This window comes from Balaenoptera borealis, assembly GCF_965194805.1.
Source record: "Balaenoptera borealis genome assembly, chromosome: 16".
NCBI classification, from domain to species: Eukaryota; Metazoa; Chordata; class Mammalia; order Artiodactyla; family Balaenopteridae; genus Balaenoptera; species Balaenoptera borealis.
In genome coordinates this window covers 9,490,202-9,507,104 of record NC_138872.1, presented here as the reverse complement: position 1 = coordinate 9,507,104, position 16,903 = coordinate 9,490,202, and positions in this window count along the sequence as shown.

Sequence of the window (16,903 nt, the reverse complement as noted above, 5' to 3'; positions counted from 1 at the left end):
AGAGACCAGGGATGCTGCTGAACAGTCTAAACGTAGAGGACAGCCCTCAGCACAGCAGAGAACGTCAATGGTACGAAACTGAGAAATCCCGGCCTAGACCGTGGTAAACACTCAGAAAATGTGAGCTGCTTGAGACTGTCTAGAACATAAGCTCCATGAGGCAGGGAGACTTTGTCTGCTTTGATCACTCCTCTATTCCTGGAGCTTACATAGTAACTGCTCAGTAAGTATGTATTAAATGAGTGAATACTATATAGGATGATTCTGGGAAAACTTTTGGGTGCTTGACTGCCCACCCACCTTCTCTGGCTTCTTCCTATTTTAGTCTCTGTCATTCATCATATACTGAGAGCTGTAGACACCATTTATCACCATCATGCTGATGGTAGAGGGAAAAGATAGAGGAACCTGGGTCTCTGATGACATTGTTGGCCACGGCACTGGCCTGGACTATTCGATGCCAAATTTTTGTCTTATAAAATATTTATCCCCTACTGATTAAGCCACTACTAGGCAGGTTTCTGTAACTTGAAGGCAAAAACATTCCTAACTGATAACCAGGAAGGACAGCATCTTCTCTTAGGCTTGTAACATAGTTTTAGTATATCTCAAACCCATTAACAGAAACAAACCCATTGATTAAATTCACTTCAGAGAACTTTTAAAAAATCATCAGATAACACTGAAATCAATTTTTTTTTAATCTGGCAAGTATGCTTCAATATTTAAGTGCTGATATTAGTAATCTAACATGGAAATGTCATACCATTTTTTAGAAGTGCTTGGCAATTAACAAACATGCTGGCATAAACTTTGGGAAGTTATGCTAATTTTAGAAAATGACTCATTTATTTAATACATATTTGTTGAATGCCTGTAATAGGCCCACATGGGGCAGGGACTGGAGTACAACAGAGAAGAAAACAGGGCTAAGTCCAGTTCCCTGTCCTCGTGGAACCTGCAGACCGGAAGGACATATGAATAGTGAATGTTAATTACCAGGGCAGTGAGCGTACTGAAGAAGCACCAATGTGTAAGTGATACTTAACAGGAGTCTCTAAGCTGTTGAGGGGATCAAGAAGGGAGGTCTAGATTGACATATGAAGAGGCAGTGTAGTACAGTGATTACACACACAGGCTCTAGAGTCAGACTGTGAAGTTTTGCATCTGCCTATCACCTGCTCCTAACTGCATGATCTTGATTAATGAGTTGTCAAAGGGCTCAATTTCCTCATTTACTGAAAAGGAGGCAAAAATAATACAGACCTCATAGGGTTGTTTTCAGAATTAAATGAGATAATATATGTAAAATTACAATATGCCTCAAATATGGTAAGCCTTCAATAAGCGTTAGCCCTTGCAATTATTCAAAATTACCTGAGGGAAGGGGAAGAAAGGGGGAGCGTGCACAAAATTTTTTTTTAAAATGGTAAAGCTTGTTTTTATTTTCTCTCTTGCATGCCACATGATTCTGGAAACTGGGGCCTTTGGATGCTCTTTGTTTTTCCAAGTGCTTGAACAAATCCAAAGTACTTTTGGAGCAAAACATGGGCCCTATCTGTAGGCTCTGTGAATCTTTCTTTCAGGTGGGTAAGCTTCTTTGTGGCTAAAATTAGAAACAACACAAACGTCTATCAGCTGGTGAATGGATAGATAAAATGTGGTATATCCACACAATGGAATATTATTTGGCAATAAAAAGAAAGCCCTGCTACATACTACAACTTGTATGAATCTCAGATACATCATGCCAAGTGACAGGAGCCAGACACAGGGGATTGTGTGTTGTTTGACTCCATTTATATGGAATATCTAGAAAAGGCAAGTCCAAAGAGACTGAAAGTAGGCTAGTGGTTGCCTAGAGCTAGGGGTTGGAAAAGAGATGAACTATAAATGTGCATCTGGGTTGATGAAATTTTCTATCGCTGGATTATGGGGAAAGTTGCAGAACTTGGTAAATTTACTAAAATTCATTAAAATGGGTAAGTTTTATTTTATATAAATTATAAATCAATAAGCTTATTTTTACAAAGATGCTTTGTGGCTGCATTAAATAAACTTTCAAGCTGCTAAGTTTTCACAACAGGAAATTAATCCTTACTTAGAAACATTTGGTTTTTAAAGACAGTGAGTCTCTGGCAAAGTCACATGGAATGTTAGCACCTTACTTAAACTGAAAAATAGCTTTGATGAATTTGCTAGGAACACCTGGTATTTGAAAGGGACAGTAGACGTTTGTACCATGTCTGTTCCAAGATCTCTGACGTCTCCCCATGTTACATACTTTGGACAGCATTATCTCATCTACCTGCAGAAATTCCTCCTCTGAGTTATTATTGTGAAGATTGTTCAAATAGAAATCCACATTGCTGTATTTTGTCTTTAGTATAGCTATATTTGAAGACATTGGCTGTTTGCTTGAAGTCCCCAAAATATAGATCCATGTGAAAATTTCTTTGGGGCCATGAAAACCTTTTACTTCTGGTGCATTTGTGTGTTTTGTCCTATGATGCAGTGTGAGACATACAGTTAAATATGTTTTCCTTTTTGTCTTCGCTATGAGGATCGGCAAAGTTAAATTCAATGATCAGTGTAGCTATAGCTCTGATGTAAACTCATGTCTGTCTTATTGCTGTGTTACCTGTTTTTTTTTTCCCCTCATGATTCTATATATAATTGTCGCATTTATATTATGCTTAGTTTAGTAAGCTTCCTCACATTTTAGGCAAAAGATGTATTACAAGTAAAAATAGTGAATACATAATTTTGTAAACTATATATTATCCTTTTGGGCTTTTGAAATTAATCGACATGGGCAGTCCGATTTGCTGTTGTTGCTGTCACATACACGTACGTGTGTACATGCATGTATGTGTTTTGATGCATAGATAGAGATGTAAACATGAATTCTCAGCTGAAAAATATGAGCATATAGTGAAAAGTTGTGGCTAGATTTTTTTTTTTTATTAATTAATTAATTTATTTATTTTTGGCTGTGTTGGGTCTTCATTTCTGTGCGAGGGCTTTCTCCAGTTGCGGTGAGCGGGGGCCACTCCTCATCGCGGTGCGCGGGCCTCTCACTATCGCGGCCTCTCTTGTTGCGGAGCACAGGCTCCAGACGCGCAGGCTCAGTAGTTGTGGCTCACGGGCCTAGTTGCTCCGCGGCATGTGGGATCTTCCCAGACCAGGGCTCGAACCCGTGTCCCCTGCATTGGCAGGCAGACTCCCAACCACCACACCACCAGGGAAGCCCTGTGGCTAGATTTAAATCTCCAGAAACAGGTCTTTAGAAAGGAAGAATTAATGCCAGGTAAATTTTACCAGGAAGAACTAGGCAATATTTCTTCTGTTAGAAACCATATGGCATTATAAGAGAGTTAAGTTTAGATTAAGATACTTGTAGTTGAGGTTCTGTGATTCAGAAACAATTGTTTCTTTTAAAATGATTTCTCATGACCTCGATAGAACTTCAAGGACATCTAATGCCTAAGGAATCACATCAAAGATGCCACTTGAAATTTCAAAATACAATACTGAGATATTCCACTGTAGCCTTCTGGCAGCAGATACACGAGTTGCGTTTCTGTCTTTGAAAATCGGTCTTGCTGTCTTACAAAGAACAGTGTGAAATTGAACTTGCAATTAAAAAATAAGCTTCAGCTGTACCCCTCCTCCCCACAAGCCCCCTCCACACAACCAAACTGAGGGTCATCAAGAAACAGAAGGAAGAAAATTCTGCAAGATTTCAAAGATGCCTGGTAGGAATATTTCTTAATTGAGCCGTGCTTTCGAGCTGCGTGGAATTGTTCTTATTAAAAATTAAATAAGAACAGCAGAGAAGAACATGGGCGGCTCTGTGAGATTAGAGCTTCGTGAGATTTACTTAAAAGGCTTTCATTAGGCACTGGGGGCTCTCTAGCATATTAAAACCTCACCTATACAAAATATATGGTGCTTTGGCTTTTAGCCACCTTTTCTAAGAAATACGAAACGCTGGTGCTTAAAATAAGAAGAGGAAAAGGATATGTTCACAGTGGTCATTGAAATCAGGTCTATATTTCCAGATTGCTAGATAATTAGCCCTTTTATTCTCTTCTTCCTTCCCTCCCTCCCTCTCTTCCCTCCTTCTTTCCTGCTTTTGTCAATGCAGGTTAGTATGGGTCCTATCTGTGGTTTTGTTCTTTATTTTGTTATTATTGTTTTTAAAAAATCAATTTTCTGTCTTGGATGAATGGAGGAAAGGTTTTCAGCAGTGCTTCTTAAACTTTAATGTGCACATGAATCACCTGGGAGCTTTTTGAAATGCAGATTTTGATTCAGTAACTCTTGGGTGGGGCCTAAGATGCTGCATTTCTAAGCAGCTCCCAGGGAATGCTGGTGTTGCAGGCCCTTGGGCCATTCTGGAGTAGCGAAGAGCTACAGTATTCCCTAAATTAAATTAGATGAATCAGATTCCTTTAAATGTAGGGGATGGACTGACTGCGGAAAGAGTGAAGATTAAAAAAGAAGAAAAAGTGATAACAAGCAAAAAACCAAAAAATCCACCAAACACACAAACATAAACAACCTAATTATCCACATCTCTTCAGTTTGATGATATATCATTCTTGAGTGAATGATGCCTATAATGCAGATTTTTTCATGTCTTTCTAATTCAACTTGGGTTTTAGCAAATCAATTAGAGTTCAAAGAAATGAGCCTTTGAGACACCGAATATGGTACGCCGAGGCATACACACACACACACCTTAAAATGCTCCCAGTCAGAGCAACCTGCTCTTCTATGTATGTGAGGCCTCATAATTTTCCCCAAGAAGACGAAGAACCTTGTCATTAAGCATAACAATTTTGCTATAGACAGAGCAGGGGGTAGAGACCTGGTACATAACAGAAATTTCAACCTTATGAAGCTCAACATATGCCATGGCCATCTACCTTATTTTGAGACCCAGGGTTCAGGAGGAATTCCTTTGCCAATAAGATTCATTTGGAAGTATCCGAAATATTTGCAAGCTATAGAGTTTTAGATAAGTACTACTTGCTATTGTTTTTTCCTGTTTGGATTTTACTTTCTTATATTTTATTTCATTAAAAAATATCACTCTGTGGTGTTGTTGATTCATGCAGTTCATTCTGATCGTATGTATTACAAATTGATAATATGCACTAAAACTAAATATTAAAAGTGATCATATATTCTAATCTAGTAAATCCACTAGATTTGCTAGAAATGAATTCTATAGAAATACTTATGCAAATATGGAAAAAGATATGTATGAGGATGGTCACTGCATTATTACTTGAATAGGAAAAATCTGAAAATACCTAAGTGCCTTTCACCGGGACTGTCTCAGTGCGTGGTGTTACATCCATAGAGTGAGATATTCTGTAGCTGAGACCCCAAAATGAGGTACATCTGAAATGTGGGCATAGAAGGGTATCCTGAATATAACTCTAGTTATAGTTTAAAAGAAAAAAGAAAAGAAAGAAAAATACAACAGTTCCTAAAGTTATCTGTCAAGCTTTATTAGCCTAGTAAAAACTTCTGAAAAAACACAGTACAGGCTTAACAGTGATTGAAGAAAGAATTATAAGGAACATTCCGTTTCTATTTTCAATATTTTTTTTTCTTGCAATAATTTTGAAAACAGAACATAGATAGAAAAGAGGACAGAATAGGTCATTAGAAGACTTAGATTTGGTTGCTGAGTGACTTTGAACAAGTTACTTGATGACTCTGAGCATATATGTCCTCAGATGAACAGTGTGGACTGTGGCCGTACCACATGCAGAAGTGGAAGTCTGAATGAAGCGTGTAACGCACTTTGCCCTCCGTAAAGCACCAGGAATGCTCTAGTTTCTTTTTGTTGCCCTGTACATCACTGAATGATTGCAGGGCCCCAACGCTCAGTACCAATATTTTATCTAGTTCAACACACCCAAAACTGAGGGAAAGGGAAGATGCCCGCTCAGTGTAGACCTGCCCACCACTTCTCTTGCCCTTTAACCCCTTCCCAGACACTTCTCAGGTCTCCAGTGGTGTCCCATACCTAAATGTCAGAAAGCCTCCTGTTGTCCACTTTTATGCTTTTATGTAAGCATAAGCCAGTGTGTTCTCTCTCCCAGGAGCACTTGCAATTATATATTACTTTACAATATCTGCCAAAGGATTTTGTGATTTTGGTCCTAAATGAGAGAAATCTCAGCCCCAAGCAGACAAGCCAGGAGAACTTCAGGCAGGCAGGATTCTTCTGGGGTTCCTGGAATTACATAGAGCAGTGTTTCCCAGCTGTAAGTCGCTTACAGTCAATGTTGCCCACCCATGTGCCACCTCTATTATTTTTCACTTGATTCTTTTCTCTAACTCTATCTTAACTAACTTAAAAATCTATTTTAAAAGAAAATAAAAATTGAAAACCCTTATAGAAGGTATGCCTTGATAAAAAATAAATATATAACTAATAAAATTTTAAAAGTGTTCATCTGTGTCTCACCTAAAATAGCACTGTGCACAAGAGGGGAACATTTACCACTTTTTGGACAACAAAGGCATAATCTATCTCTGTTTCATTACAACGAATTCCTCTTAGCATTTCTCTGTGGACAAGACACCAAAACATATAAGCCCTATACAGATTGTGGCAGCAGAGCAGCCCTGATGGTCTGGAGTGGGGCAGTCTTTCCCAGAGGGGTGGACAGTGCGACTTATTCCGTACTGTGTCCCAGTTCTTAGTGCCTGGCACAAAATCAGTGCTCAATTGATCCTGGATGAATGAATGGAAAAATGAATGAATGAATGCAATGTTTCTCGTTCAGTGCTAGTGGCTTTAAAAACAGATTTCCTATTAGCTAGTTTTTAAAGCAAAAACAATTTTCAGTTGTTGTATGTCAAATTCTTTTTGTCCATTTTGGAATATCACGTTTTTTAAAGCGCTGAATCCAATTCCCCCATTATCACAAAGCTTGAGTTTGCACAAAGGATGAGAGAATGGAGGCTACGCTTAGGCTGTTAGTGGAATTTGTAAAGGGAGAGAATTAACTGTACATCCTATATGTATTTGCAATAATGTCAGTACTAGATGCCTTTTGTTCTTATTTAATTGTTGTAGAGTCTGACTAACGTACTGTGCAGAAGTTGTCAGTTATATAAAATCAAAGGACTTGAATCCTGGCATCCTAAGAGCTGTCTTATTTAAGACTGTTGAAACTCACATAATATTGTTAATTCTATCATCTCCACAATGGATTTTTGCTAGATCCAAGTGGATCACAGGCTAATACCAGAGAGAAATGAAGGATATACATATATGTGTGTGTATGTATATGTGTATACACACACACTATATAACATACCAGAGTATTCTAGTTTGCAACAAATATGCAGAATACTAGGCTGTGAATTACCAAGTATTCCAAATTCTGAGTATTATAATCCTTTTCTTAGTATAACTGACATAATTATTGTTTTCAATGAAATCAGAGATTTTCTTTATGCAATCTATTTTTAAGAAAGAGATAGATATGTGCAAGCTTACAGCACACACACACACCTATCATATAATTATATTCTTTCTGAATCTTAATACTCTCTGCTGTGATTTCCTTTATGTCTTATTGGGGGTTTCAGCCAGCCATTGAATGACTGGAGGAAAAGAAATGGAAATTTTTGTCATAAACATCAGTGTGGTTGGATTACAACTACCACATACACAAGTAGGATTTTTTGTGCATGCCTGACGTCCTGCCTTTTCAGATCCCTACTGTCCTCCCATATCTATAGGTTGCAGATACTCAGCTTGCAGTTTCTGTGAGTTGTTTTATTTAGAAAAATGAAATGTTTGGGGAGTGTGTGTGTGTGTGTGTGTGTGTGTGTGTGTGTGTGTGCGCGCGCCTGTGTCCCACCCTCCCAAGCATCCACTCACCTGTTTTTGGCAAGACAGCCCCAGAATTTCATTTAATGAATCACAGCTCCCACCACCCTCTCAGCTCAAATGTTTAGGTGTGATGGGCCCTAAGTAATGTTGTCCTAAAATGTAGGACACACAGTTACACTTGAATTTCAGTTAAACAAAGCATTTTTTTAGTACAACTTCTCCCAAATATAGCATGGGAGACATGTTATACTAAAAACAATTCATTCATTTTTTTATCTGAAATTCAAATTTTACTGGGTATCCTATGTTTTTATTTGCTAAATCAGGTCACTTCTAGCCCCAACTCTTAGCACCAGGCCTGGGCCCTAACTGCTGTAAGCTAGATCAGCATTTCCCATCTCTGTTGACTAGAATTTTGTTGGATGCTCAAGGGAGAGCCACAGTTTCTTTCCTCTGGATTTGAGGCTGAGAATACGATTGTCTGGAGCTGTTGCTGCAGCCGCATTGAGCTGTGGTGGGACATCCCGCATGGAGGGACAGCACACAATGATAATGATAACAATATCTATGTTCTAGGCACTGTTCCCAGTAAAACATATTTGCTCATTGTTCTGTCTGTTGTTTTGTGCTTGACTGTAAAAGTGAAGGTTAGGATTATATTTATTAAGTTGAACCATAGTGATTTTCTGGCTCAGCCTAATAGTTTTCTCTCACGACCAGGTGTGATGGCTGAGTGTTGACATCAGGGACCCAGGTTCCTTTGTCTGTGCTCATCCACAGTCCTCAGCATATGGTTTTCATCTTCATGGTCACAACGTGGCTGCTACTCCTACAGGCATCCTTTTATCATGTCAGGACAGTGGGGGAAAAGTCAAATGGTCTTTTCCTGGGAATGTTTGTCTTCTATTCAGAAAACCCTCCCAATATATTGGGCATATATTTTCCTTTTTGTATTTGCTACAATGACTGTCCCATTTTAGTGATGACGCACCCAGAGCACAGATAAGGTAGGTAACCTGTTCAAGGTTACACAGTTAGTGTATTAGTCAGTGTTTTTTCAGAGAAATGGAATCAACAGGATGTGTATTTTAAGGGATTGGCCTATGCAACAGTGGGGCTGTCACGTCTGAAACACACAGAGTGGGCTGGCCAGCTGGAGACCCAGGGAAGAGCTGATGTTGCAGCTGGAGTCCGAAGGCCATGTGGAGGCAGAATTCCCTCTTCCTCAGGGGACCGCAGTCTTCTTTCTATTAGGCCTTCGACTGGTTGGATGAGGCCCACCCACATGATGGAGCGTGACCAGCTTTATTCAAAGTCTATTGATGGAAATGTTAAATACATCTAAAAGATAGCATCACAGTGACATTTAGACAAGTGTTTGACCCTATATATGGGTACTATAGCCTAGCCAAGTTGACACCTAAAACTAACCATCACACTCAGTACCAATGAAACTAGAACCAAATCCTGGCAATGTTGTCATGGCCCAACTCTCACTAGGCCACCATTCTCTGGCTCTCTTGGCTTCTTTGAAGAAAAAGTATTACAGGAAGGGAAGGCGATTGTTATCTTTCGTAGAAAAAACTGAATAGCAGATCTTTAGTCATTCTCTACATGACTCACTTGATTTTACCTTTTTATTTTAAAATGAAACACAGAAAACCGCATGTAAGAATTATATAGCTTAATGCAATAATATAACCTGAACACCCCTTTTAATGAACAATCACTCAGCTCAAGAAACAGAACTCTGCTGGGCACCCCAGAAACCCCTTCAGGTATTTTATCCCAATCCTAATTCACTTTCTCTCCTCCAAGGTAACCATGATCTTGACCAGATATTGGTCTGCCCCTATTTTTGTAAACAGAATTTTATTGGAACACATCCATGCCCATTTATTTAGTTATTATCTATGGCTGCTTCAACGCTGTAATGTCAGAGGTGAGTAGTTATGACAGAGACTACCTGGCCCTCAAAGCCTAAAAAGTATTTACTGCAGCAAAATTTGTTGACTCCTAATCTTGACTTTTATAGTGATAATTTCCATGAATTTTCAGATACTTTTATCACTCAACTGTTTATCCATAGGCCTTGACTTTTTTTGGTATGTCTTTTACATATCTTTTTTTAAATTGAAGTACAGTTGACTTACAATGTTTCAGGTGTACAGCAAAGTGATTCAGTTATATATATATGTAATCTTTTATAGATTCTTTTCCATTATAGGTTATTATAAAATACTGAATATAGTTCCCTGTGCTATATAGTAGGTCCTTGTTGTTTATCTGTTTTACACACTTGTGTATCTGTTAATCACAAATTCCCAATTTATCCCTCTCCCTGCTTTCGCCTTTGGTAATCATAAGTCTTTTTTTTTCTATGTCTGTGAGTCTACTTCTGTTTTGTAAATACATTCATTTGTATCATTGGTTTTAGATTCCACATATAAGTGATATCATATGGTATTTGTCTTTTTCTTGTCTGACTTCACTTAGTATGATAATCTCTAGGTCCATCCATGTTGCTGCAAAAGGCATTATTTCATTATTTCTTATGGCTGAGTAATATTCCATTGTGTATATATACCACATCTTCTTTATCCATTCATCTGTCGATGGACATTTAGGTTGCTTCCATGTCTTGACTATTGTAAATTGTGTTGCTACAAACATTGAGGTGCATGTATCTTTTTGAATTAGAGTTTTCATCTTTTCCAGTTATATGCCCAGGAGTGGGATTCCTGGATCATATGGTAACTCTATTTTTAGTTTTTTGAGGAACCTCCATACTATTCTCCATAGTGGCTGCACCAATTTACATTCCCACCAACAGTGTAGGAGGGTTTCCTTTTCTCCACACCCTCTCCAGCATTTATTTTCTGTAGACTTTTGATGATGGCCATTCTGACCGGTGTGAGGTGGTACCTCATTGTAGTTTTGATTTGCATTTCTCTAATAATTAACGATGTTGGGCATCTTTTCGTGTGCCTGTTGACCATCTGTATATCTTCTTTGGAAAAATGTCTGTTTATGTCTTCTGCCCATTTCTGGATTGGGTAGTTTGTTTGTTTTGGTATTGAGCTGTATAAGCTGTTTGTATGTTTTGGAAATTAAGCCCTTGTCAGTTGCATTTTTTGCAAATATTTTCTCCCATTCTGTAAGTTGTCTTTTCCTTTTGCTTATGGTTAAGTATCTTTTAGTTGACAAGTTCCTCCTCTATAACTTTATTTTCATCACAGTTCAATTGTGGAAAACCCAGGCCATTTAACCTGTGGTTTCCCACAGTCTGGATTTTGGAATTGCATTCTCTTGGTGCAGCTCAGCATGTTCCTCCATTCACTGTATTTCCTGCAAATTGACAGTTGAGTCCGGAGACTTGATCAGACTTGAGTTCAGTTTTTCTGGCAAGACTCTTGGCGGTGATGTGTTCAGGAGGCATAGAATGTCTGGCCCTCTGTCTTGATGTCACACCTGTTGTTGCATGATGCTTACATATGATAATTCACTGTGACTTGCAAAATGTTGATATTCTATTGAATTAATTCTTTTTTTATATATAACTAGGAAGACTTTTAGAAAGAGATACTTAGCCTCATCTTCCATTTGAGTTCCTGGAAGTTCCTGTAGGAAAGGCAGGATCAATACTGCATTCTTTCTCTTTATAAGTTTTTGGGACACTAAACTGGTTCTCTATCATCCTCCAAAGGGATACCACTTAGTTTTATTATTATTATTAATATTATTATAACATAATGTGATACATGATGGGTTTCAACCCATTGCATTTGTTGCCTTATTGAAGCTCAAATTGTTCTGTTTTTGCCAGTGGGAGTCTTTTCCAGTTGGCTGCTGAGTCCTTCTGACATTACCCTGATAAATCCTTCACTTTCTGGTGTAAGATATTCTAAACTCATCTTCTACATTTTCTGCCCCAGATATGGAATGATCCCCCCGACCTGTGTACTAGGGATGCTCATTTTGTTTGGTTGGTCGTTGGTTTTTGGTTTTTACAGTATAGAGAGCCAAGAAGAAGATAAAGTACCATATGAGTTCCTATTGATACTTCCAAGTCACATTCAGGACCACGGGATTTTGCTGAACCTCTTCTGTATTATATGTATATTTTCTTTTCTTCCTGTTGAGAATTTTTCTTGGGTTCATAGGGCGTAATAAAATTGGAATGTCTCATAATTACTTATTGGTTTATGTTCAGATTTCACAGATTACACGACCTTGGAATAACAATACTAATGTCACTACTGCCAATATGATTACTTAAAACTGTTAAAATTATTTTTCACATATTTTCCTCATTCAACACTCCCTCCCATTTTTTTTTATGATTGTTGTACTATAACCACATGGTCTGAGCATGTGGTCATTGCAAACTGTATCCTCCCCTTTAGCCTTCCTTAATCTTAAACCTGTAAGTAACAATATGTTTAATCTCCATAACCAGACCTTTCAGAGATGCCTCTAGTCATTTTGTCTGAAGCTCAATCTCAAAAGATTCTTCAAAAGACTCAAAAGGTTTAGCAGATGACCCACTTTTTTCCTTTGCTTCTTTGGCACCGAGTCTGATCCATCATTTGTAGTTTGTGGAGGTTCTGAATTTTACCCTGAGTTCTTGCACGTTGGTAATAGTTCCCTTTATACATGGAGGCCAGTTTTGCTGGATATAAAATCCTAGGCTCACATTTTCTTTCCTTGAATAGCTTAAGTATGGGACTTCATTTTCTTCTGGCATAAAATGTTGCTGTCAAAAACCTGATACAGTTATTTTCTTTCCTCTATAAATAATTTTCTTTTTTTGCCTTAATGTCCAAATGATATATATTTTTTTGCTTTATAGTCCATTAGATTCTATTTGAATACATATTGGAGATTATCAGTCCAGGTTGCTATTTTCAGGTGTATGGTGTGCCTTTCAATATTGAGTTTCAAATACATATTTTTTAATTTCAGGAATTTTCCTGAATTACATATTTTGGCATTTGTTCTGTTCCCTTCCATTTATTTTCTTCTTTAGGAACTCCTCTTTTCCATTGATGTTTGGACCTTCTCTGCCTATCTTTAGTATTTGTCCTCTCTCTTGAAATATTTTATCTTCTTTTTTCCTTTTTAATTTTAAAAATTTAATTTTAAGCCTTTTACTTATCTTATGACACCATATATGGTATTAATTCTTATATTTATTTTAATCTTGTATTTTTTCTAGTTTAGCTTTCATTTTTAAATGATATTTTTTTTATTTGTAACTATGTCTTGTTTTCTTTTACCTCATTTCTGAGTTATCTAATTCTGATCTGTGCTCTTTTTCTCCCTCAATCTGGTATAATTTTATTCTATAATGTCATAGGCTACAGTTTTGATCTGTTTTGTGGGTATGTCTTTCTGGCTTTCTTTCATCTCTGTAAGAATGTTATTGGTTCTTGGTTCTCTTTTTTCTCTTGTAATGTTGCAAGGGATCTGACCTCAGTACTTTTCTGTTCCCATTTTTATATGAAATTAGTTCTCCTGAACTTTTAGAAGGAAATGTGGTTCGAGATAATTTTTCTAATCTCACAGAGCCTCCTCATCTGTTGTTTTCATGTACATCACAGGTGTGGTGGCTTACTTTCTGAGATTTTTCTGGCTCTTATTCCACCCCTCCCCCAACACACACACACACACACACACACACACACACACACTTTTATCCAAACCTTTATTTTTCAAATATTTTATTTATTTATTTGCATATATAATTTAATTCTTATTGGAGTACAGTTGACTTACAATGATTTTGATTCTCTCCCCAGCGGTTTCTCCTCAGTGTGGGGCCCAGTCCTGGAAGGGGATTTTGGCTGGTTGCCACCGAGGGTTCACGTGGTCCCGGTAGCTCCTGCCTCTTTCAGAACTCACAGCTCCTCTTGCACTCACTGGCTCTTACAGTGGTTATAGTATCCCCAGTTTTGCCTGTTGCCTCAAACTGGCCCACTGTGCTTTCTAGCAAGTTCCTGTTGTCTGTTTAGAGTTTCTCTTATTCTCAGGTCTGTAGACATCCCATTTCTTTCCTGTGCTTCCTTTGTGCTATCTGACCCACTGAAGACTTGAGGCTCTTTTCCTCATCCTCCCACTTGAAATTTGGAATTTGTGTAGTTGCTTTATTACCTGCTTTTGTTGTATGTGTTGTCCATGGTTTTGCTATTTAGTTGCTCTATTTATTTTTATGTAAGGATTTCAGGAGATTACAATATTTTGCTGTCGCTGCTACTGATATCTTCCACAAGTCTCCCCTGTATTGGTTATCTATCATGTGTAACAAATAGTCACAAATTTAGTGGCTTAAAAGAACACCTGTGTATTATCTCACAGCTCTGTAAGTCAGAAGTCTTTGTGGGTTCAAGTGGGTTCTGCAATTAGGGTCTCACAAGAATTAAATTACGGTGTTACATGGGCTGGGGTCTTATCTGGAGCCCTTGGGGAAAAATCTTCTTACAGGCTTATTCAGAACTTAGTTCCTTGTGGCTGTGGGACTGGGGTCTCTGCTTTCCTGCTGGCTGTTAGCCAGTGGTCACTTTGAGTCCTAGGGACCACTCTCTGGAACTCTCATGGCTTCCTCCATCAGTATAGACGTACAGTGGAACATTATTCAGCCTCAAAAAGAAGGAAATCCTGCCATTTGCAACAACATGCATGAACCTCGAGGAAATTTATTAATTTTAATTTATGCTAAATTAAATAAGCCCATCACAGAAGGACAAATACTGCATGGTTCCACTTACACAAGGTATCCAAAATAGTCAAACTCATAGAGGCAAAGAACACCATAGTGGGTGCCAGAGGCTAGGGGGTGAAGTAATGCAACTACTCAGTGGGTACAATGTTTCAGTTACGCTAGATGAATAAGTTCTAGAGACCTGCCTATGGTTAGCAATGTGATATTATACACTGCAGAATTTAAGAGGGTAGATCTTATGTTGTGTCCTAAAAAAAAAAAAAAAAAAGCACAAGGAAACTCCGGAAGTTGTCAGTTATATGTATTATTTTGATTATGGTGATGGTATCACCGGTGTTTGCATGTGTCCAAGCTTATCAGATTATACACTTCACATTTGTGCAGTTCTTCGTATATCAATTATACCTCAATAAAGCTATTAAAAAGTCAGTAAAGAAGTGCTTTGATTTTTCCTCATACTTTGAAACTCTCTGACCGCCCGTTCTGTTCTTAGCTATAGAAAATTCTCTGCTTTTCAAGCTCTCATGTGATTACATTAGGTCCCCCCAGATAATCTTTGTATTTTAAGGTTGATGGATTATTAGCCTTAATTACATCTGCAAAATCCCTTTGCCATATAAGATGACATTATCACAGAAGTAACACCACGGCGTGAAGGTCATGGGGGCCAACTTAGAATTCTGCTTACCACATTCTTATTCACTTATTTTCAATTCCAGTAGCTTATTGAGCTCCTACTACGTTCTAGATCCTCAAGATACAGCAGTGAACAAGACAGGCATGATCCTGTCTGTAAGAGTAGAAAATTAACGCTGAATGTTTAATGAATGTGTGGGTGGATAGATAAGATGTATAAAGCTCTAAATGCGCATTCAGAGAAAAGCAACGGAAGACTGAGAGTCAATATTACTGAGTACGTTTTAAAGGTCTATCATCTTGAATGGAAATGTTGCTCAACTTCTGATGAGGAACCTAATACATCAATATCTCTGTTATCACTGACTGATGACCTCGCATAATAAAAGATCTTAACTTGCGTGTGTGGTAACAATTAATGGATTGTGTAACGCATCACACAGAGGATATGGAAGGTAATAAAGAGGTGTAAGTGAGAATTACACGGGTTAGTGGGTGTCATTAATGGTTCTTTTGTTCTGCTAGAGCAGCAATATCTTATTCAGGTTGCAGTTCTGGTTGCCAAAATAACTAAAACATACCAATTCAACTATGACTGGTTCTTCAAGAATATTGAAGGTCTACTTCTGACCTCCCTCTTTTCATGACCCTTGCAGGGGCTTTAGCCATGTGGAGACCCATGTATTTTGTCAGAGTATGGTTCCATTCCCACAATTATTTGTATGCTCTTGTCATGGTTTTTTATTTCCTAGAAGGTTTCTAATCCTGTATCCAGCCCCTGATGAAATAAAACCATAGTGATCAGTTTTACAATAGACGCTAGTACACAAGGGAACCTATTTATTTATTCAGAAATATATGTCATAAAGATTGAATGAGAAGCTAATATTCAGAGCTGGGAAAAGCAATACTGTGTATTAGGAGGAATCAGCATTTGTTAGCATAAGTAAGACTCTGAGTCTTGATTATAAGTGTCAGTGTATTAAAAAACATTGACTAAACCGAGTGTGAAATCACAAGTCTGTAATGCAAATATATTTGGGGAAACACAAACACATTTATCCATGCATTAATTCATTCACTCAACAGCAATTTATTGAGTGCCTAGCATGGGTCAAGTGCTTTTCTAGGTGCCGGAGATGTAGTGGGGAGACACGCATAAAGTTGCAGTGCCCTTTGAGAGCTTATATTTTATTAGAAGGAATTAGGAAGTGCACAAAATAAAGACATCATTCCATTATCATTTATTGATAGACAGTAATAACTTTAATGTTAGCAGAGAAGTTTTTGGCTGAAACAAACTTGGACAATTTGTAATAGAAATATAAAGAGATATGCTCTGTTTGCATATGTATTCGTGCTGTCTTATGTGGACATTGGTAAGAATTGTTTCATCTTAGTTGGCTCACAACGTTTATCACATTCATTTCAAGATGCAAAGCCATCAGTTGGCTGAATCTGTTTATATTGGTAGTTAATAAATGTTTACTGAATGCATGGATATTACTGAGTTTAACATTTATTAAAAATAATTATTGTGGTTAACTTTTATAAATACATATACTTATAATTTTACACTAGACTTAGTGAATGATAATAGTGTCAGTACTACTGATAACTGATACAATTTAATTTTTAACTCCTGGCTTAATTGTCACCTATTTAGAGAGGTT